This window comes from Equus caballus, chromosome 23 (assembly GCF_041296265.1).
Source record: "Equus caballus isolate H_3958 breed thoroughbred chromosome 23, TB-T2T, whole genome shotgun sequence".
Lineage (NCBI taxonomy): Eukaryota > Metazoa > Chordata > Mammalia > Perissodactyla > Equidae > Equus > Equus caballus.
In genome coordinates this window covers 43,547,942-43,569,636 of record NC_091706.1, presented here as the reverse complement: position 1 = coordinate 43,569,636, position 21,695 = coordinate 43,547,942, and the positions used below count along the sequence as shown (strand labels likewise).

At 34.7% G+C, this 21,695-nt stretch overlaps 1 protein-coding gene across 44 annotated transcripts in view; it reads left to right on the top strand.

Annotated features, from left to right (window-relative positions):
* The window catches only part of PTPRD (protein tyrosine phosphatase receptor type D), a 2,083,106-nt gene that overhangs the window by 804,977 nt on the left and 1,256,434 nt on the right, over positions 1-21,695 (top strand). For all 44 annotated transcript variants that reach the window (XM_070248854.1, XM_070248852.1, XM_070248848.1 and 41 more), the window contains one exon: positions 10,600-10,638. The gene's annotated coding sequence lies outside the window, so the exon portion shown is untranslated. The remainder of the gene's footprint in view (positions 1-10,599; positions 10,639-21,695) is intronic.

Here is a 21,695-nt window from a genome sequence, read left to right as displayed (position 1 = left end):
GATATAGCCACTTTAAAAGTGTCAAGGGGGCCGGCCCAGTAGAGCAGCAGTTAAGTTTGCATGTTCCGCTTCCATGGCCCAGGGTTCACCGGTTCAGACCTGGGTGCGCACATGTTACCACCGCTTGTCAAGCCATGCTGTGGTAGGCGTATAGAAAGTAGAGGAAGATGAGCATGAATGTTAGTTCAGGGCTAATCTTCCTCAAAAAAAAAAAAAATTAAAAGTATCAGGACTTGAGATTTGGGTTCTAGAAAATGGCATTTCAGGCTTAGTAATTTGGCAGAGATTAAATAACCAAGAATTAGTTTATTTGTAAGATTATTAACTTTGGGAACTTACTTTTTTCTGAGACTGATGGAGATGAAGGATCTTGTTATGAAACGTTTTTAACTGGTTCTACCCATCCTTCTAGGTTGGAATGAAAGTGGTTCGGTTTTCATAGCTGTGTATTTTGGAGGACTGGTTTGCAGAGGTTACCTTTTTTCCATGGTGCTGTGGTTAAAGTTGGAATTTCGGGAAATTAAGCGCCTGAAGTGTAAAGATGATGGGTTCATGAGCAGACATCACTGGTACCATGAGTATCAAAAACTGAGCATGGCAAAAGTGATTGGTTCAATAAATATTTGTTTAGTACCTTCCAAGTGCTAAATTCTACATTCTAGGCACAGTTGTGCTGTAGTAAATATGACAGACAAAATGAATGCAGCTGACCTTCCAGCGTGAGACTGAAATTGACTTTGACAAAAAGTACACTGGGTCCATGTGAAATCTATCCATGGAAAACCCCTCTACTTCTTCCTCACAGTGCTTAGTCTTCCAGACTGCCCAAGATTAGAGGGAGAAATTAGGATGCTGCTATCATTGATCTCTCTGAGCAAAAACAGCAGGCAAACAGGAGCTGTGTGCGCCCTGAAAAAGGTATTTATTTTGACAATTTGGAGAATTTGTATCTATAGCACTAGCATCTCAGAGGGTGTTCACGTAGTTAGCTCATTGCTTAATGTGCAAACTCTTATTACAGCATTCCCTATGGCTGGCAATTATTTGTTTACTTCAGTTTTCACTAGTTGACATGAATCTTTTAAAAGCAGAAACTGTCTTAATCATATTTGTTTCTGATTCATAATTCCTTGCTGAATGGATGAGTGAATACATAGATATAGTAACATGAGATAAGACAGGAAAACTCTAGATGTGTTGAAATATGTTGGAGTCAATTATTTCTACATCAACCTGTATTTAGTATTATAGCCAATCACATTCACTTTCAACGTGGGCAACTTTGATTTACGGACTTGTAAGATTTATGTGAAAAAAATCTTTCCGTGGTTTGAATAAGTTCGATGAACTTTGGTTTAGGGCATCTTAAACCAAATTAAATCTCTTCCTCCTGCGGAACATCTAATAGTTCTTTATTTGCTAATGTGCACTGTGGATACTAAGAGGAGGAGGCAGAAATAAATTAATTTTTTTTTCACAAGATATCTGTGAAAGCAACACTTTTCTTCAAAGTAAAATTTAGAAAGTGCCGATTTACCTTATTAGTGACATCATTGCTGTAAAAGGAAAGGCTTTGTGATTGAAGTAGTTAACCTATATTTAATGAATTAGAGCTATTTAAACTAAACTGAAATAATACTACGGAAAATATGTCAACTCCTCATCAATTCTTCGAACTCAGTCTTGCTGAGTTTTATATAATTAATAAAGTTGGTAAAAATATACCCATTTCTCAATATCTACATTCAAGGTCTATAGAACATATTTGTTTTTACTTGACTCTCTTGTCTCCAATCCAGCTGCTCCGCTTTCTACTTCTAAAAACAACTCTAGGGGCCGGCCCGGTGGTGCAGCGTTAAGTTCGCACGTTCCGCTTCTGGCAGCCTGGGGGTCGCCGGTTCAGATCCCTGTTGCGGACATGGCACCACTTGGCAAGCCATGCTGTGGTAGGCGTCCCACATATAAAGTGGAGGAAGATGGGCATGGATGTTAGCTGAGGGCCAGTCTTCGTTAGCAAAAAGAGGAGGATTGGCAGCAGATGTTAGCTCAGGGCTAATCTTCCTCAAAAAAAAATAAAAACAACTGTAGTTTCCCTAAAAAAAAAACAAGTAAAAATGTGTTGTTCTAGTCAGAAGACACATAGACAATAGCATGAATTTCCTTTATATTTCACCATAAATTATTACTTGTTTGAGGAATGCTATAATTTGGAAGGTTGGATTAAGTCTCCCTAGCTGAGTTAAAATTCAAATTGAGAACAGTATAAATCAGTGTTTGTGTAAGAGAATTCCTAAGGCTTAAAAAAAATTATCTATTAAGTAAAAGAAGTAAAATTTAGATAGATAATGACCTCATCAAGATACTGCCAAATCTGATAAATTATGCAGAAGACATAAACACTAGAAAATAGGAGGGTGTTGACTATTAATATGAGAAGTAGAGTGGCTGAATTATATAGATTTCTATAATCAATCAGCCTGTGTTTGGTCTTCTTGAATTAAAATTCAAGACATAATTGAGACCTAAAGAGAACTCAACAAACCTACTCAATTTTTGTGAAAGTAATTTATCCAATCAGAAGAATTCTGGAATATACACTTATGCTATATAAATAAAGTTTTGGGTACATAGCAGTAAGACTTGGGGTGTGGGGTAGAATGTGTGATGTTTTAATCTCTTCTTCCAGTTAAAGGTCATGCCTTTGGAAAAGGAAGGGGATATGGCTGTGAGCAGCTGACTACACAGATGGTGTCCAGGAATAGATCATTGTTTATGGTACCAAAGAAATGGGCTCTTAGGAAGGTCAGACTGCATCTCAGATCCAGGTTTATCTAAACTTATGAGCCCTCACTCAGGCACAAGCACTGTTTTAGGTATCTTCATAGGAATAACTTAATTAATTCTTAGAATAATCCTGTAAGAACTACGTATTAAGATCTCCTGTTTATAGGTAAGGAAACTGAAGGGTAGACAAATTATCTAAATTAATAAAACTCAAAAGCAGTAAGTCAGAACACAAACTGACATTTTGGCTCCAGTGCTCATAGCCTTCTAACATTGCTGCTTCCCTCTGAAGGATCTGAAGTATGCATTTGGCAGGTAACTTTCCATTACATAAAATGATTTTATTAATTCATGCATTCACTTCTTTAATTCGTACTTATTTATTCATTTAACAAACACTTGTGGGAACAGTGTCATAAAGGACTTAACTGAAAGGAAAAGATAAATTACTTAAGTAAAAGTATAAAAGTGGACACTATTTGGAATAATTAGAATGACATAGACAGAAGTACAATTATGTTCAGTAATTATCAGGAAGGAACTAAAGAAAGATAGTAACAATGGAATTGATTTTGTGTCTATATGCCAGGATAATGAGTATGTATAACATGAAAAGGAAACTCAAAATTTTAGCAAATGTAGTTGAATGTAATCTCACACATACCGGGGAACATTATTTGAAGTACATACCTTAAGCAAAAGAAGCTGGTAAAAGGAGCAAAAAGAGTTGATACTTTTAAGGGACACATCCAAAGGGAAACCCAAGGGTCTAAATATTGAAGCTCTATATTACATTTTTCTGGGAAAGAAGAGGAGAAACAGGTACAGTGTTCTCATAAGTCTGCCAGGTATTTTAAGGTTGACTAAGAATGTGGGTGAGGCTCTCTGATGACCTGAAATTGTTAACATAAAATGTACATAAACAGGGACTACTTGTCCTTTACTCCATTATCACACTCAAATCTTTTTTCTGCCTTTTTCTTCCCTTCTTTATCAAAATAAAAAAAAAATCATACATTCAATTAACTATGTTTCTTCAAGTTAACATTCATCACTCAAAGTGTTTCTCATCTCAATGTTCTGCTTAAATGTCTCTTAATAAATACAATAATGAAGGCCAAATTTCTGTTTTCATCATCTTGGAACATTCTGAGGAACATTTTGCATTGCCGACACCCCTTGTTCTTGGCTCCTTGCTTCTTCTACATCTCTGAAGTTTCTCAGCCAATTTTGCTTATTACACTTTTGCTGACTATTCCAGAAATGTTGATGTTCCCCTAAGTCTCCATTATTGGTCATCACTTTTGTGTCCTTGTTTTTTTTTTTTTCTCCCATGTCTCATTATCATCAAAAAGCTGATAAATCCCAAATCTATATCTCCAGCTTTTAACTTTCTCCTGAACTCCAGTCTGCCTGTCCAGTTGATTACTAGAGCCACTCTCACAGAGAAGCTACAGGGTTCTAAAGCTCAATGCACTTAAAATTTTACTTTTATATTCCTCTGCCACCTCCTCAGATTGCTTCATTAAGGGAATCATCACCCTACTCCAGAATCTTCTCTGCGTTATCTTCAAATTGCTAACTAACTACCAAATCTTGCCATTATCAAGCTCTTAAATCTGGTCTTAAATTTTGTCTTCATATATTAATCATATCTCTTTTCATCACGCTCTCAGACCCAAGCTACAGGATGTATTACCATCCATGCTGTTGCATATGCTATTTTTCTTGTTTGGAATATATATGCACTCCAGTTAAAGCCTTCTTTGACTCTCCCTAGAAGAGCTGGCAACTTCCACTAGTGAGTTGACAGCCTATATATTTACTTTACCATGCATTTCTTTTTACTAAAGTTATTTGCTGTGTATTGAGAAAAGTCAATGTACACGCTGGTACATTTCTATTAATTTCAAACAAAATCAACTTAGAAACAAAAGTAGTACCACTTTACAAAATAACAGTTTCAATTGAACAGAAGGTTATAAAAATTCTAAATTCGTCTGTATTTCTCAATGTACCCTAACATATACAAATAAAATGATAGAGCTAAAAGGAAAAAAAAGTCAAACTCAAAATTATACTAGGAGATTATAATATGCATCTTCCAATATCTGAATAAACAACATGATCAACATATTTAGTATAATTTATCTAGAGCGATGTACACAATTGCAGAAAATATATTATTTTCAAATGTACAGAATAGTTATAAAAATTTACCAGATGTTGACTTATAAAGCAAGTTTCAGTATAATATAGAGGATTGACATCGTGTAGAGTAAGAGCTTTGTGCGCAAACTGATTTAAACTAGAAAATCTCCATATATTAGAAAAATTAAAATATATATTTTTAGAATATAAATATACATTAACATCTGGAATATACATTAATATAACCAAATATAAAAATATATTTTTTTACTCTTGAGTGAAGAAAATCAACTTGAAAATATTTAGAAATAAATCAAAGTTAAAATGCTGTATAATAAAACTAAGTCAATGTTAGAGTAAAGTGTATTTTAAATTACACACATAAGAAAAAAATAAGGCAGAAAGTCAGTTATAAACTTCCATCACAAGAAGTTGGAGGAAAACAGCACATTTAACCCAAATACAGAAGAAGAGGAGAAATAATGAAAGTTAGGAGGTAATATAAGGAAAAATATTACATTGTACCAAACTTACAATAGAGAGGACCAACAAAACCAAAACTGGTTCTTTGAATAAACTGATAAAGTGGTAGGTATTGAAGTGACTGACCAAGTTAAAAAAACAGAGTGGTCAAAAATAACTAATATTAGTTAAGTATCTATAAGATAAGATATTGAAAAGAGGTTGACAGGATTTTGGAAATAACTTTTTTTAAAAAAATTAAGGTTTTGAATAAAATAAACTTCTAGTAAAATATAACTTAACAAAACTGACAGGAGAAAGAATCAGATACTCTAAATAATCACATACCTATTGAAGTAAGGTAATGAATAATAAAAAACCTGTATAACTAAAACTCTTAGTAAATATAAATAGAAGGAATCTTTCTCATTGTGATAAAGGATATCTACCAAACACCTACAATAAATACTGGACTCAAGGATAATAGTTTCCCTTTGGGATCAAGAGAAGGATGTCCAGGTCACCACTTCTATTTGTTGTTGTATTGGTTGTCCTAGTTGAGTGCAATAATGCAAAATATGTATGTACTTGCATACACACCTGCATGTCTGCATGCATACAGGCACGCATGCCTACATACATTTAATACAGATACACTTTTTTAAAGTTTAATCATTTAAATGGAATAAATAAAACTATCATTTTTTTGCACATAATATGAGAGTACAGATAGAGATTTGAAAAGAATATACAGGTGAATTATTAATTTTAGTATGATTTTTACCAAGGTTGTTCAACATAAGGTCAATAGGAAATCAATTGCATTTCTATACACAAGTGATAAATAAAAAATAGAAATATGTCTAGTGACATAAAAAATAGAAATGACTCTATTGAAAGGTGTAAAGTCTCTACATAGAAAATTCTACTACGTTATTGAGATAAATTAAATAAGACAACAGAATGAAAAGGCATGGGAATTGGAGAAAATGTGCAGATCACATATTTGATAAGGAATATCCAGAATATAAAAAGAGTAGTGACAACTCAACAATAAAATGACAAACAACGCAATTAAAAAGTAGACAAAGGAGGGGGCCGGCCCGGTAGCATAGTGGTTAAGTTTATGTACTCCACTTCAGTGGCCAGGGGTTCATGGGTTAGGATCCTGGGACCTAAATACTGCTTATCAAGCCATGCTGTGGCGGCATCCCACATACAAAATAGAGGAGGATTGACATGAATGTTAGCTCAAGGATAATCTTCCCCAAGCAAAAAGAGGAAGATTGGCAATAAATGTTAGCTCAGGGCCAATCTGCCTCACCAAAAAAAGGAAAAGAAAAAATGATGGAGACAAAGTATTTGAATGGACATCAACAAAAGATATACAAACGGCCAAGAACCACATGAAAAATACATTCAACATCATTACTCATTGGGAAATGCAAATCAAAACCGCAACAAGATGCCAAGCCACACTCCCTGGGTATAGTGGCCACAATTTTTTAAAATGGAAAATAATGAGCATTGGTATGAAAGCGGAGAAATTGTAACCCACGTGCATTGCTGTAGGAATGTAAAATGATGTACCTACTTTGGAAAACAGTTGGCAGTTCCTCAAACAGTTAAACATAGAGTTGCCATATGACACAGAAATTTTACTCCTAAATATATAGCCAAGAGGACTGAAAACATAGTTTCAAACAGAAAAATTATATATAAATGTTCATGGCATTATTCATAATAGCCAAAAAGTGAAAACAACCAAAATCCCGCTGCTAATAAATAGATAAACAAAACATGCTATATCCATTCTATGGAATATTATTCAGCCATAAAAAAGAAGGGAATATTGCTGTTTGCTACAACCTAGCTGGACCTTGAAAATGTTATACTAAGTGAAATAAACTAAATACAAACGTCCAAAAATTGTATGATTCCATTTGTGTGAAATGTCCAGAACAGGCTAATCCAGAGAGACAGATTAAAGGTCGCCAGGGGAAGAGGATAAGGGAAAAATAGAATTGACTTCTAATAGCTATAGAGTTTCCTTTTGGGGTATTGGAAATATTCTGGAACTAATGGTGATGTTTGTACAACATTGTGAACATACTACAAACCACTAAATTTTACAATTTAAAACAGTGAATTTTATGTTATGTGAATTCAGTAAACTCTTAATGAAGGAAAAATTAGAAGGGCCTGCTCTACCAGATCCAAAGGTATATTATGACATCACATTATGTAGGAGAGTGTGATAAAGACAAATAGTTAAATGGAATACACTGACATCTAGAAACAGAACCAAGCATCTATGGGCGCTTAATTTATGACACAACTAGCATTATAGAGCAGTGAGGAAAGTAAAGTATTTTCAATAAATTTTGTTGGGTCAACTCGGAAAATAATGAAATTTCACCCTAACTCAAACTGAGCAGAACATTAATTTCAAGTAGATTTTTGGATTAGATGTGAGAGGCAAAAGAATCATAACATAACAAAGCTTTTAGAAGAAAATAGAGAAGAAATATATATGGTCATTTTGTATAGTAAGCAGGACACAAAAAAATAGAGAAAGAGATCATTAAATTTGACTGCAGTAAAATTGATAATTAATTTGCAACAAAAGGTACAATAAGCGGGTAAAAGGGTGAGCCATGCCGTGGGAAATACATTTTCACCATACGTAACCAATAAAGAACTGGTTTCTAGAACATATAAAGCACTTCTACAAATCAATAAAGATAAGACAACTCACAGAAAATAGACAAGAAGCTGGAAAAGTATCTTTAAATGAATATATATATAGATGACTAATATATGAAAATACACTAAAACTCATTAATAATCAAGGAAATGCGAATTAAAAATACAATCATATTTCACTACGCAGTAAACTGATGACTAAAATTAAGCAGAATAAAAATACTTTTTGATGAATTTGTGCAAAAATGGCAACTCTTGTACACTACTTGGCAATAACTGCTGAAGTAGAACATTAGCAGATTTTCTGACCTAGTAATTTACTACTAGGAAATATCCAACAGAAATAGACATACATTTACAAAAGAATGTTCATGGTAGGATTATTCATAATAACTAAAAAGTAGAAACAATCTATATATCTGCCAATAGAGGAATAAATGTATAAATTGTGTCATATTCATCCAATGGACTACTACAGAGTGATGAAAATTAATAATCGTTATAAGCAACAGGAGGGATGAATCTCACAAACACAATGTAAAGGGAAAGAAACTAGACCTAGAAGAAAATACAGTGTATAATTCCAAATATGTGAACTTCAAAATGAAGACTAAAACTATAGGATCACCAAAAAATCTGGAACATAGACATATGTATATAATAAATAGTTTATTGAGATATTCACAATATGTTCAATGATATTACATGATATGTTCAAAGAATTGTCCCTCTCTGGCAACGCGTAGTCAATATGCCATGCAAAATTATGATGAATATATGGCATTAAGGCTGTATTTCCATAAATCCCTGCATATGTATCTGTATTGCCTCAGATGGTTTGTATTTTTATTTGAACCTGTGCTTTAGCATAATTCACAAGAAGTAATGATGTGGGTTCAAACTGTATGTATCCATGTGTGTGTGTATACGTGTATATATATATATATATATGTAGGTATGTGTATATATGCTGTATATATGTGTGTGTATATGCAGTGTGTGTATATACTGTATATATGCACATGTGTATATATATGTGTGTCACAGAACAAACTGTGGCCTTCTATGTGTTAGTTGTGTTCTAGTTCTTGATCTGAGTGGTGATTACATGAGCATTCACTTTGTGATAATTTATTGAACTGTATACGTTTGTAGTTTTGTAAGTTTCTTGTGTGGGTTTATAACTCATAACAAAGGAATAACAAAATATGAAAATGAAAGGAAACATTCAAGACATTCTCTATGACTTTCATGAGCAGAACTTAGATCCTGGGACAGAGGCTTCCAGAAGGTAAACCATCCACTTTACACCTTTGAAGCCCAGCCAGGGAATTCAGAAATCTCTCATAATACAAGAAAATCCATTACTTGTTCCTCTCAAATGGACTGCTGGTCTTCTCAAATGATTCTAGGCCCTAAAGAAGGAATTTTAATAGATTCATTCTGGGCTATTTGTTACCAATTAGTGGTCCAGCATTATGTATATAATTCTGGGAAAATAATCTAATTTAAATGTTCTAAGATGCAGACACATAATTATATGCACAAAAAAACCATACACACGTCGTGTCAACTCCTTTTAACATTTTTTGTGTTCTCCACTCTCTTTCAAAGAAAAATAGGTGTTTCAACACTCATACAATATGTGATTTCAAATGTGATTCCCAAGGTAAAAGGAAAAGGCGGTCGTCATATATTTAAAAAAATAATCTCCTTCATTTTATAATAATAATGGTTAGAAGTTCAATATTTCTGCTCAAACAGAGAGGCAGGCTGGCATATTTACAAAAGGCCTCACAGTGTTTGCCATTGCCTTTACACAAGACAACATTTATAAAACCTTTGCCTCCCATGGCAGGTGCTAGATCTTCTCTTGGGGATTTGTGCTGTTCAGATGTTGACTTTCATTTGAACTTCAAACACCTTTAAAAAATAGAGGCTGCATTTTAATATAATTTGGAAATTAAAACCCTTTTATTTTTTGTCATTCTAATATCTTCCATGGATTTACTTTTCAAAAATGAATCCAAGCCAAAACTAATTACTGTCTGATAGCCACCAAAGGCAGGAAAATTTTTAAAGAAAGCAGCTGTATTCTGCCTTGCCCAGAAGCAAATTAAATATATGTAATAAACATTAGAGGATTTCGAGTACATTTAAAAATAATCATCTCCCTTTTTTGAGAACTTAGCGAATCAAACTGAATAATTATTATGGTCACCTGAATAGTTGGAAACACATTTTCAAGATCTAGACTATTGTCTGTCTGTCTGTATTTTAATGACACAATATGAAATTAAATAAACGCTTCAATTTAAGTTAAAAACATATTTTCACCTAGGAAAATGATTTCCTAAAGTATTTTCATCAGTCTGCAATACTTGTAAATGTAATGATGTTATAGAATTATAAAATTTTATTGTATATGTATATTTTTAAAACAGAAAACTAAAATATCTTTTTGTTTCTGTCTCCTTTATTTTTGTTTTTTACTAGGCTTGGACTCCTGGATCATCTAGTGACTTCAAAAATCTGGTGAGACACTTTTTTTCGGTAGTATTGTGAATACTTTTATTTCCTTCGCCAGAAATCTTTGAAGGACGTCTTTTTTCCTATTTCAGGCTTAAACCTTTTTCTTAATTCTCCCCTCATTTCCATCCCCTGAGGCTGACTGTCATAAGGACAGTAGAAGAAGGTCAGTTACATCTTAACCCATATAGGATGATCTCTTAAGTCCAAATACTTCTTGAGGACTCACCTGCATGGGTCAAGAGAATGTTTGAAAGAGGGGAAGTATTTGTCTCTTAAGGAAATAAAAATCACCACTGAAAGAGTCTGAGATAGGAAAGAGGATTACTCAGGTAAGATGCAGAAAGTATCAATTTGAAAAATTTTTTCTTTTAAAATAGATTGAATGCAGCAGTGATAAAAACCACAGAGGAGCTGAGTGTAACTGAATTTTAAAAAAGGTTTTCATTGCTACAGGATTGGTATTATAGTTGACATTCATAGAACTAGAAGCACACTAAAGGCACTACCTTTTCCACATGGAAATTCTTAAAATTCTTACCATGTTTGCTTGATACATGTATTATAGGCATGGGAAAGATATAGTGTTTAATTAAAAAGATGCCTGTTTGACATAGAAGTTTTTCTATTAAGTTGTATTTTTTTCAAACGTGAGCTTTTGTATTCATCTTAGACTCTACCCGGTCCCTTTTATTCTCTCAAAATATTATTGAAATATTGCTCACATTCAAATTCACATATTCGGATCCTACTATGTTCTGAACCTATGCAAGATTATAAAACATATTTTGTCTCATATTTTATCTTAATTTTCTAAAGAATGCTCTAGGCTGGATTCTTAGTCTTGTGTAATCTGGGAGTCTCAAACTTTCCTGATTTCTAGAGTCACTCTTTCTATAATACCCAGCCAGGAGTCATAGGGAATTCCAACTTGATAGATCACTGAGTACGGTCTTACACACCTTTACCATTAACTGGTTATTGCTGGGCTGGAATGGGAGGGGGATGAGAGCTCAGCATGTCTCTGTTATTGTGCATTACCTCTTGCTCCCGAATGGTTCTTTGGGTTTCTCAACTCATACCTTCTGGTCATCTTTTCATGACTTTTTGGTGCTACTTTGGGCCATCCCAATGTGCGCCTCCTGCCAAACAGTAATAAAGTTGACAGTAAACTGTCATGTTTAAAAAACTATTCCTGAAGTCTTGAGGTTAAACTAACAGAATTACAGCACCCAAAAGAAAAACTTAGACTCATATATCAGCTCTTACTGCTCCTGAAAGCCACGGGACCATGCATTCCCAAAGGGGTTTAACCTCTCTGTCCTCAGCACTAGCACACCACTGTATTGTTGGGGTCTGCGTCCCACCCAGCAGAACCCGGTTTGGCATTCTCTGTTTTTGAGTCCAGCCAGTTAAGTGAAGAATATGTAAACATTATAATACTCTGTCAGCATGTTACCCAACTTACAAAGAAGACAGACTTCTCTTTATTGTACAGAACAGTTTAGCTCTTCATTGTGCAGACTTTCACTGGACATGAATAGGATTTTGCATTTCCTTTGGATAGGGTTACAGAGAAATTGATCCAAGATAAAGATAACATCTATTCACAATGATAAATTCAGTGTTCCATATTTAGCTATGAATAGGAGCAACAGAAACTTGAAAGTTGTATTTTCCCTTAACAATTTTTAAAAGTCCTGATCAGATTCTCAGCCACTATTCTTTCCCAGCATGGGGATGAGGGCTAGCCTCCCATCCCCTCAGCACTTTCTGCAAATGGAGAGCTTTGCTTAAGCACTTGTGGGGGAGGGCAGACTTCGTGAGTCTTACCAATAGCAGAAATTTTCTCTCTCTATTTCCATCATAACAAAAGCCAAAGGTCCTGGATTTTTCCCCCCTCCACTGTAAACCTTTTTTTAGTTTCATAGTGGGATCCAGGCCTTCCTCCTATAGTTATTATTTTTCCCTGATTTACACCTTCCGTCCTCATTTAAATTGACAGTGCGCTCTTTCAATTCTGGGTCTTCACCCATAGCAATTATCTTCTGGGTCTTTTTCTGTCTTCTAGTTTATCTCATTTCTAAGCCATGTTTTATAAAATGGAAAGAGCGGCTCATTCTAAAACAATACTTACTCTCATACTTACATATCCCACCATGTTTCCGATAAGTTTTCTCTCCTAATCTGTTATATAAAATCAAGTACTACCACTTACCCCAAAGCAGTCGTCCTTGAGGGCATCCCAGGAAACCCAAAGCTGCTCAGATTGATCTGTTCTTCCCTCTCACAGGCCCCATCATCACTATTTCTGCTTCTGTGAACAGAAAGATCTCTCCTGTCTGCTCACACACCCATTTTCTATTCATCCCTCAAGGCCAAGTTCAACTCTCTTTTCCTCTTGGAAGTCTTCATTGTTTTTAATACTGGAGTTGGATTTCCTTTCTCCCTGAACTCTTTATTTTTAGGAACACAAAGTTTAGCATTTTACCTAATGCAGAAGTTCCTCAGTTTACAATGGGATTGTGTTCTGAAAAATCCGTTTTAAGTTGAAAATATCGTAAGTCGAAATGCATTTACTGCACCTAACCTATGGAACATCATAGCTTAGCCTAGCCCACCTGAAACGTGCTCAGAACACAGACATCAGCCTACAGTTGGGCAAAACCATTGAACACAATGCCTGTTTGATAATACAGTGTCCGATAGCTCACGTAATTTATTGAATACTGTACTGAAAGTGAAAAACAGAATGGCTTCTAGGTACAGAATGGTTGTAAGTGTATTGGTTGTTTACCCGTTGTGACCGCGGAGCTGACTGGGAGCTGTGGTCCCTGCTGCTGTCCAGCATCCTGAGACAGTGTTTCTTAGCATATTGCTGGTCCAGGAAAAGATCAAAATTCAAAGTATGGTTTCTACTGAATGTGTATCACTTTCTCACTGCCATCAAGTTGACCCATGGTAAGTCGGGAATTGTCTGCACTATCACGTGTTCTAAGGTTCTCATGTTGTGTTCACACATATATATATATATATATTTAGGTATGCTTTTTGGTGAGGAAGATTGGCCCTGAGCTAACATCTGTCGCCAATCTTCCTCTTTTTTTGTTTCTTTCTCCCCAAAGCACTGGTACATAGTTGTATATCCTAGTTGTAAGTCATTCTAGTTCTTCTATGTGGGATGCTGCCACAGCACAGCTTCACCAGCGGTGTGTAGGTCTGCACCCAGGATCCGAACCAGTGAATCCTGTGCCACCCAACCAGAGCACACAAACTTAACCACTCAGCCACGGGGCCGACCCCTGTGTGCATATTTTCTACTGTGCAATTTGGCAGGCTTGTTAAAAGAGCACCGTGCCATCTTGTGCTGTTTACTGCAGCATACCTGACGTATTGCTCTGTGTCTAGTAGTTCCCCAGAAAATGTTTTCAATTGACTAACTTATTTAGGATCTCACCTACAATTATGAAGACAAAGCCTAAAATTTCATTTCTGTAACTGTTTGCTCCTATCCAATTATGATTTTCAAAGGAAGCAATGACATGAACATGGATGATGGTTAATATTACCTGAAAAAAACTCTGAATTATGTGATACACTCTAGAAAACTGTGTTTTTAGAGTGGTTATTCAGAGAAAAGAAAATAAATGTAAAATTCAAACCATGGCAGTATTGAATAAATGATAACATGTAAACTATTACAAAGTAAATAAATTAAAATATACTCTATTTAATTATTACATAACTCTCAAGTTAAAAAAATATTTACTCTGAAGCTAAATGCCAGAAATAAAAATTCACTTCAATGTGAAGAGCTAACATTGCCCTCATTAAAGTTGAAAATATTTACAGAAAATCCTATTGCAGCATTTTTTCACTTATATAAGATAGTATGTTTAATGCTTACAATTCAGTGAATTTTGTATCCGTGTGTGCAATTGCAGCAATCTGTTCCAATTCATAAATTTTATTTTCTGCACCTGGAGTTTGGACCTTTTAAGAGGTCAAAATAATAACTCATGCACAATTATGTACAGTTGAAGAGTAGTCATATTTTTAAGCATTCACTGTATATCAGGTGCAATGCCAGATGCTTTTTCTGCGTAGTCTCTTTTCAAACTCCCATTCTCACTTTGAGGCATATATTTTGGTCACCATTTTAGGCTGAGGAGTCTAAAGGTCAGTGAGTTAGTTCGTCCTCAGTCACTTAGTTAATCATGATGCTGAGATTTCACTCTATTCCTAGGATTTCCAAGATTCCACTGAGATGTCTTCCCAGAGAAAACTTACCCCAGTAAGCTCTTAATAAAACCAAATTCTATATATATTGAAGCAATAGCTGTGATCTGCGGTCCTTAAGAAAGTTTATACATAAGGGGTTGAAATGAGATTTAATCTTTTGCACTTCTGTGGTTATTTGAGAAGATGAAAAACCTGCTTATTTTAAATCCAAGAGAAAAGAATTGTAAGAGTCTATGCTCAAATTGTGTGTGCCTATATCTTATATCATATATATATTTTATATCCTACCTAAAATGATGTCTATCTTTTATATCTATATATACTTATATCTATTTATATACATACACTAATATATATTTGCATCATTAATAACCAAAATAGAATCTATGGAAATCCACATAATCCTTCTGTAGTTGGGCAAGGTGATTAATAGATAATTCATTCTCTCATTCATGTTTTCAGTTTTTTAATGCAAGTTTTATGTAAGTTTGCCCATCTTGGATTATTTTTAATAGAATTATAGTCAACCTGCAAATTACATTCATGTGCTTAGCATTAGTCATGGAATTTCTTTCAAATAATATAAATTATTCAACTGGAGTATTGCATTTTCCAAAAATTGAGTGCTGTCTCCAATATAGAGGGTTTTAAAAATATATTTCTTGGGCATCTGCCCAAATATCCTGAAGTTGTAAAGTACTCCCCCTCAAAAGTAGATGGTGTGGAAATACTGTATGTTTTCTAAGGCTCTTATGTTGTGTGTAAAAACTGAAGGTAACAAACCACACACATATGCCCACTTCACAGTTTTGAATTAGGAAACATATATATATATATGTATAAAAATACTTAGTGGGGCCAGCCCGGTGGCACAGCAGTTAAGTGTGCCAGTTTTGCTTCGGCGGCCCAGGGTTCACTGGTTCGGATCAGGGTGCAGACATGGCACTGCTTGGCAAGCCATGCTGTGGTAGGCGTACCACATATAAAGCAGAGGAAGATGGGCATGGATGTTAGCTCAGGGCCAGTCTTCCTCAGCCAAAACAGGAGGATTGGCAGCAGATGTTAGTTCAGGGCTGGTCTTCCTCAAAAAAAAAAAAACAAAAAAAAACAAAAAAAACACTTAGTAAATTTTAAAGTAATATATAGGTATTAAAATTATTATCACTGTTAGTATGCTATCCTGATATAAATTGTCGTGATGGGAACATAGATCGTATATTTAGAGACCAAAAGAAGGAATCATACTCTCATTGATTCATTTATCCATCAATTCTCTCACAATTTATTGAATAACTTATTTGTGCAAATAATCTGATAGAGTTTGGTTAATAGAAAAATGATATGACACGACTTTGACTTCAAGGACTGTCATTTTATGTGTTCTGCATAATAGTGATGCTTTTATTTACTTTTTTGAAAACTGATGTTGACTAAAATTCTGAGCATTTGTTTTAGGCCTTGCATTGTTTCTCTTTACCTTGCTGGGATAGCAGGTTGTTGGAAATCATAGGATAGTGTGAGAGACATGTTTAGTGCACATCAATATCTGAGCATCCCTTCACTCTTGAGCATAAAGGAGATTCTATTTTCCCTCCACATTACAGTTAAGTGTGGTCATGGATTATTTCTGGCCAAGGAAAAATGGAAGTGAAGTGTATCTTCTTGTGGGCAGAGGAGGTGAAAAGCCTCTATGCACTTTTCTACTCTCTCTGCCTCTGTAAAAAAAGCATCAATTTAAGGTAACAGAGCCACAAGAGTAAATCATCCTGGATCCCTGAGTCACCTGAGGGAAGACAGCTGCCATGGCAAGTCTCCTGCTTCCATAGCAAACTTAAAAGAACAAGAAGTCAATTCTTCTGTCTCAAGCCACGGAGTTGATTTTTGGTTTTTTTGGTTTTGTTTTGTTACAGCAGCATAAAGCCTACTCAAACTAATCAAACGGTTCTTGGGAAAGTGGGCATTGTAGAGTTGGAGTAATTCTGAAATCTGGAGTGATGTTTCCAAAGGTATATTTTGGCAGTATTATTTTTGACTTTAAAATAATTCTTTCCTGGCTGTCACCAAATAATCTGAGGTTTTGCTTATTTGCTCAGTATAGTGGGCAACATGGGCCCCTAAAATAAAAGCCTAGGGGAAATCCACAATATTTAATTAATTATTATTAATTAATTAATTATATGATAGTATATTAATTAAACTACAATACTTAATAAAAATCAGCTGCTATTCACTTACCAAATATCTCTAGATGAACCAAGCAACATGAAGTAGGGAAATAATACTAGACATATATCTGAATTTGAAATGGTACATTTTCCAATTTAAAATGAACAACATTCTTATAATAATACCTTTAGTTCTTTAACCTTAACTGGAATTAGATAATAGTCTATATTAAAGACTATACAACAATCACTCCTTTTTCCTAAGTTAAAAAGAATCTCCCTGTCTTAGATGATGTTTTTTTGGTGTGGTCCTCAGTGTAATTTATAATCAGCTCTTTACTTTTCAGAATGACCTGAAACAACTCCCCCTCTATGTCTTTTTTTTTTTTTGCCTTTTACAGTGGAAGGCTCTGTATGCTGTCTCATTTTTACTTTTTAAGAGACGTAACTATTTTAAATGCCACCTACATGCCAACAAGCATTATTTCTACAGCACCTAATTAATTAAAGATAACCTTTTTTCTTCACACATACGACTGGAGATAAAAAAAATAATTGCATACAATTACCTCAAACTGAAAGGATTTAAATATACTACTGTGATAAGCGGCACAACAAATTATGCCTCATGAAGTATTTTGTGCCAATCATTAATAGCTCATAAAATAGTCATGAGATGTTAAAATCTACTTCTGTAATGTTTATTCAACTTTTAAGAATGAGAGTCATTACATCTGGAATTCAATCCAAGTTGAGTGTTACATCCCTTCAACACCTTCCATTAACCTTGCATCTGCTTGCTCTTCTCACCTAACTTCACCTTCAGAATGAAGCTCAAAAACCCTCCTTAAGGCAGCACATTCTATTTTGGGGAAACTACCAGTTTTTAAACATATTTTCTTAGCTCTGAGAAAAAATTATTGCATCTTAGTAGTGTGCTCCTCAGGTGGCATAGGACTCACATACTTGCTAGTAACAATCCTTACTTGGACTGTTCTAGTGTGAATAATCGGGCTACATGGAGAAGTGTCCTTTTAGTGGCAAGTTATCTACTTTTTTGTTTAAGATGCTCTTGCCTGACATAGAATGTTAAATGCTGTTATGAAAACAATTTAAATAGGGATACTAATAAATCTCCTGACATTATCTATCTTAGTGCTAATACTTTGAAAGAACGTTTTGTGGTTAATTAAGCATGCCATCCCCTGCTTGGTTTCTTGCCTGCTGTCCTGAGTCAAGCAGGACCTCTCCAGGTGTGCACCAAAATAGAATTACTACCCTGATGGTTTTTAAATAATTTTTTTAAAATTCATTTTTTATTATTCTGCTTTTGTACATCACTACCTCTATTTTGGGTCCTCAGAACACTGGATTTATTGTCCAACAAATATTATGTTCTACCAGGGAAGTGCTACGATTTGCAGCTGTTGTCCATGTCAACTTCCCATCCTCCTTCCTTTGTTTTTGAGAAAGATGCTAAGACAATCATTTCTTCTTCATCCCAGGCTGAAAACCACTCCTGCAATGCAAACTCTAGTATCAGAAAAAGATATATATCTTGAAAAGTTGCCCATAAACAGATTGAGACTTGTGAAAGTGTCTTTCCATGTATCATTTCTATTTAGTGGTTGATACTGAACTGGTTTACCTTTTTTTTGTTAGTGAGGGATATATGGTGGAAAGTGTCAGTCGGTCATAATTTCAGAATTAGGAACAGGGAAACATGAAGAGGTAATAAAAGGATTAAGGTTAAAGAAAGGCAATATTATACAATTTAATATCCTACAAAAAGAAAATTTTAAGCATAGATTTTGTCAGTGATGTTGTATACTTTTGTTTATCAACATCCTCATAAATAAATATTGATTCACTATCAAATAAATACCTTCTGCTTATTCAGTTCTTTTCATTGGCATAGAATATGTTGCTTTGTCATATCTGGCCATTTCCAATTAGACCTTTCCTCAAATATTTATTTACTTTTGTTCATTTAAATCTTCTTTCTACTAAATAATGTAGTTCTAGTAATAATACCTTAAAAGCAGTATCCTCAAAATGACCACTAATTTTCAGGCATATATGATGTCATACATATGCATTCTTGGGGTGTTTTTGGGGGGGGATATTTTTGTGTTTTTTTGGTGAGGATGATTGTCTCTGAGCTAAGATCCGTTGCCAATCCTCCTCTTTTTGCTTGAGGAAGATTGTCAGTGAGCTAATATCTGTGCCAATCCTCCTCTATTTTGTATGTGGGACACTGTCACAGCATGGCTTAATGAGCGGTGTATAAGTCCAAGCCCAGGATCTGAACTCTCAAACCCCAGCCCACCGAAGCAGAGCATGAAAACTTAACCACTACGCTGCTGGACCAGCCCCTGTATTTGTGTTTTTGACACATATAGATAGCTTTTTCCTGCAGTTACCAAAATTGCTTTGAATTTTTCTTTGATCCTTTATATCTCTCTTATCAAGTAAAGTTTTGCAATAGGCCATATTGACAATTAAAATGATTTTAAAAAATTATACTTAAAGGCAATCATAGTGTTTTATTGAAGATCCTGTGCAATGGTAAGAGGCAATGTGGATGGGCTTTAAGGAAATGCGGCGATGCTAATGGGAGTAAATATGGAGGATTCTACACTGTCCTGCCAATGTCTTCCTACCCTAGAATGAGAATTGACTTCAGCCTCTATCCTTGCTTCTGAAATACCCTTCCTAACCTGGAAATGTGTGCTGGTTCCTAGATATGGGAGACACCTTGAGGCTTGGTACATGTTCTTGGCAATTGCAGCGTTACTATATGGATCTCTGAGAATGAGAATTTTTTGGTATTGGATGGAACAGAGATAACCAAGGAGGTTTCTGAGAAAGATATAATGGAAGATTAAATCTGGACTAACGTTTTCTTGGTGTTATATGACACGTCAATGCCCTGTTAAATAGATGTGCAAGCAATTCATCAGCAATACTTTAGGATTTCTTTTTCTTACTTAAAATTCTAACAAGTCAAATAAATCTTGTTTTATACTTAGGTAGCTATGTAATTGCTATACTACTCATAACATTGCATTAGTCAAGTTCTGTGTCTGCTGTTACACGATTCTCCTGAAGTCTTTTGCTGCTCTAAAAGATGTCTCCTGCTAGGAAGTACTTAGAATTAAACTTCAGATTATTACATATATGAACAACTTTTGTTCTGAGTGTTTTTTTGAAAGAATAATCCTCTAAAAAACAGATGCACTGCAGTTTCCGGAAGGACTGCAATTTGTCATCAATTTTCACAAAAATATTTGCCGCAGAAAAACTTCTCAAATGCTTCTTCCTGAAAAAGAAGAAAAGGTGGACATTTCATTCTACCAATATGTGTCTGAATAATTACAAATAGTTTCTATCCTGAAAAAGAAATTGACAAACCTGGGTAAAGGAACTACATTGAAACTTAAGGAGATAACAAAGTGCCACGCCTCCCTTGCTAACACTCTTGCATACTTTAGGAAGAAGCAAATTCGTTTTTTAAATTATATGTACAAAATTCTTGCTTAGTATTCGCAGCTCAAATTTTTATATATGAGCTCAGATTTTATTGTTTTATATGTCTTTCCTGGTGACTTTTTATTCCACATTCCATTGCATTAAAATGGTTCAGTAATATAATTCTTAATACTAATTTGATTGACCTCATCGTTCCAGAATACTAAAGTCACACATACACAGACATTACTGAAGTTGTGCATTTAGCTTCCATAACAGTTTCACTGCATTTTAGGAAAACACAGGCTTTTCTTATCCACTTGCCAAGTATAGGATGTCAAGGTAAAAAATTCTCTGATAATGAAAGATCAAGTTTCTCGTGGTTGAAAATATGTTCCCTATAGAATAAAGACACATAACTCAGTTTTATTGTGCTGCTTTTTGTTCTGATTGATTCCTATTAAGCAGTAAGAATGTTTTTTCTCCTTAACATGGTGTAGTCCTTAGCCTCTCTTCTCCACTTGTCACATTTAGGAGCATCATTTTAGGGGATTTATTTTATGCTGCTATTATTTACAGTATTTATTTCGACCGTGTGGCAGTACTTTAGCACATACTGTACAATTTTAAAATTTAATAAGTGAAATCTTAGGTATCTTTGAGGATATTTCATAATCATCTGTTGCAACTTCCCATCCACTTACTTCTCCCCACTGTTTGAATGCAGCAAACGAACCCAGATTTCCCGGCAGAGTCATTTGTGTGAGACTAAGTGTCATGTATGGAGATTCTGTTAAGTCTTTAAAGCTACTGCGATCCTTTTTAATTCAAAGCAATACACAGTCATTCTGTATATGTTTAGTAAACTACCCAGATAGTCTATGTTTGTCGTAATTTAAGATTTTTCCTTTCATATCCTTAAGTAAATAAGAACTTAAAACACCAAGTGACTTATTCTTGGTTTGAAAAAGTACGACTATGGAAATGATATTGTGCTCCGGGAACATCTTCATGCTCCTTGAGCTTGAATTGTAGGACAGTTCTGTTGATGTCTAGTGAGACTTTTGACAAACAATTTAAAGTCTTTAGGTCTCAGTTTTCTCGTCTATGAAATGAGTCCATGTGTAAATTATTTCCAAAATTATTTCCAACTCTAGTGTTCTATTTTGGATAAAAAGACTCAGC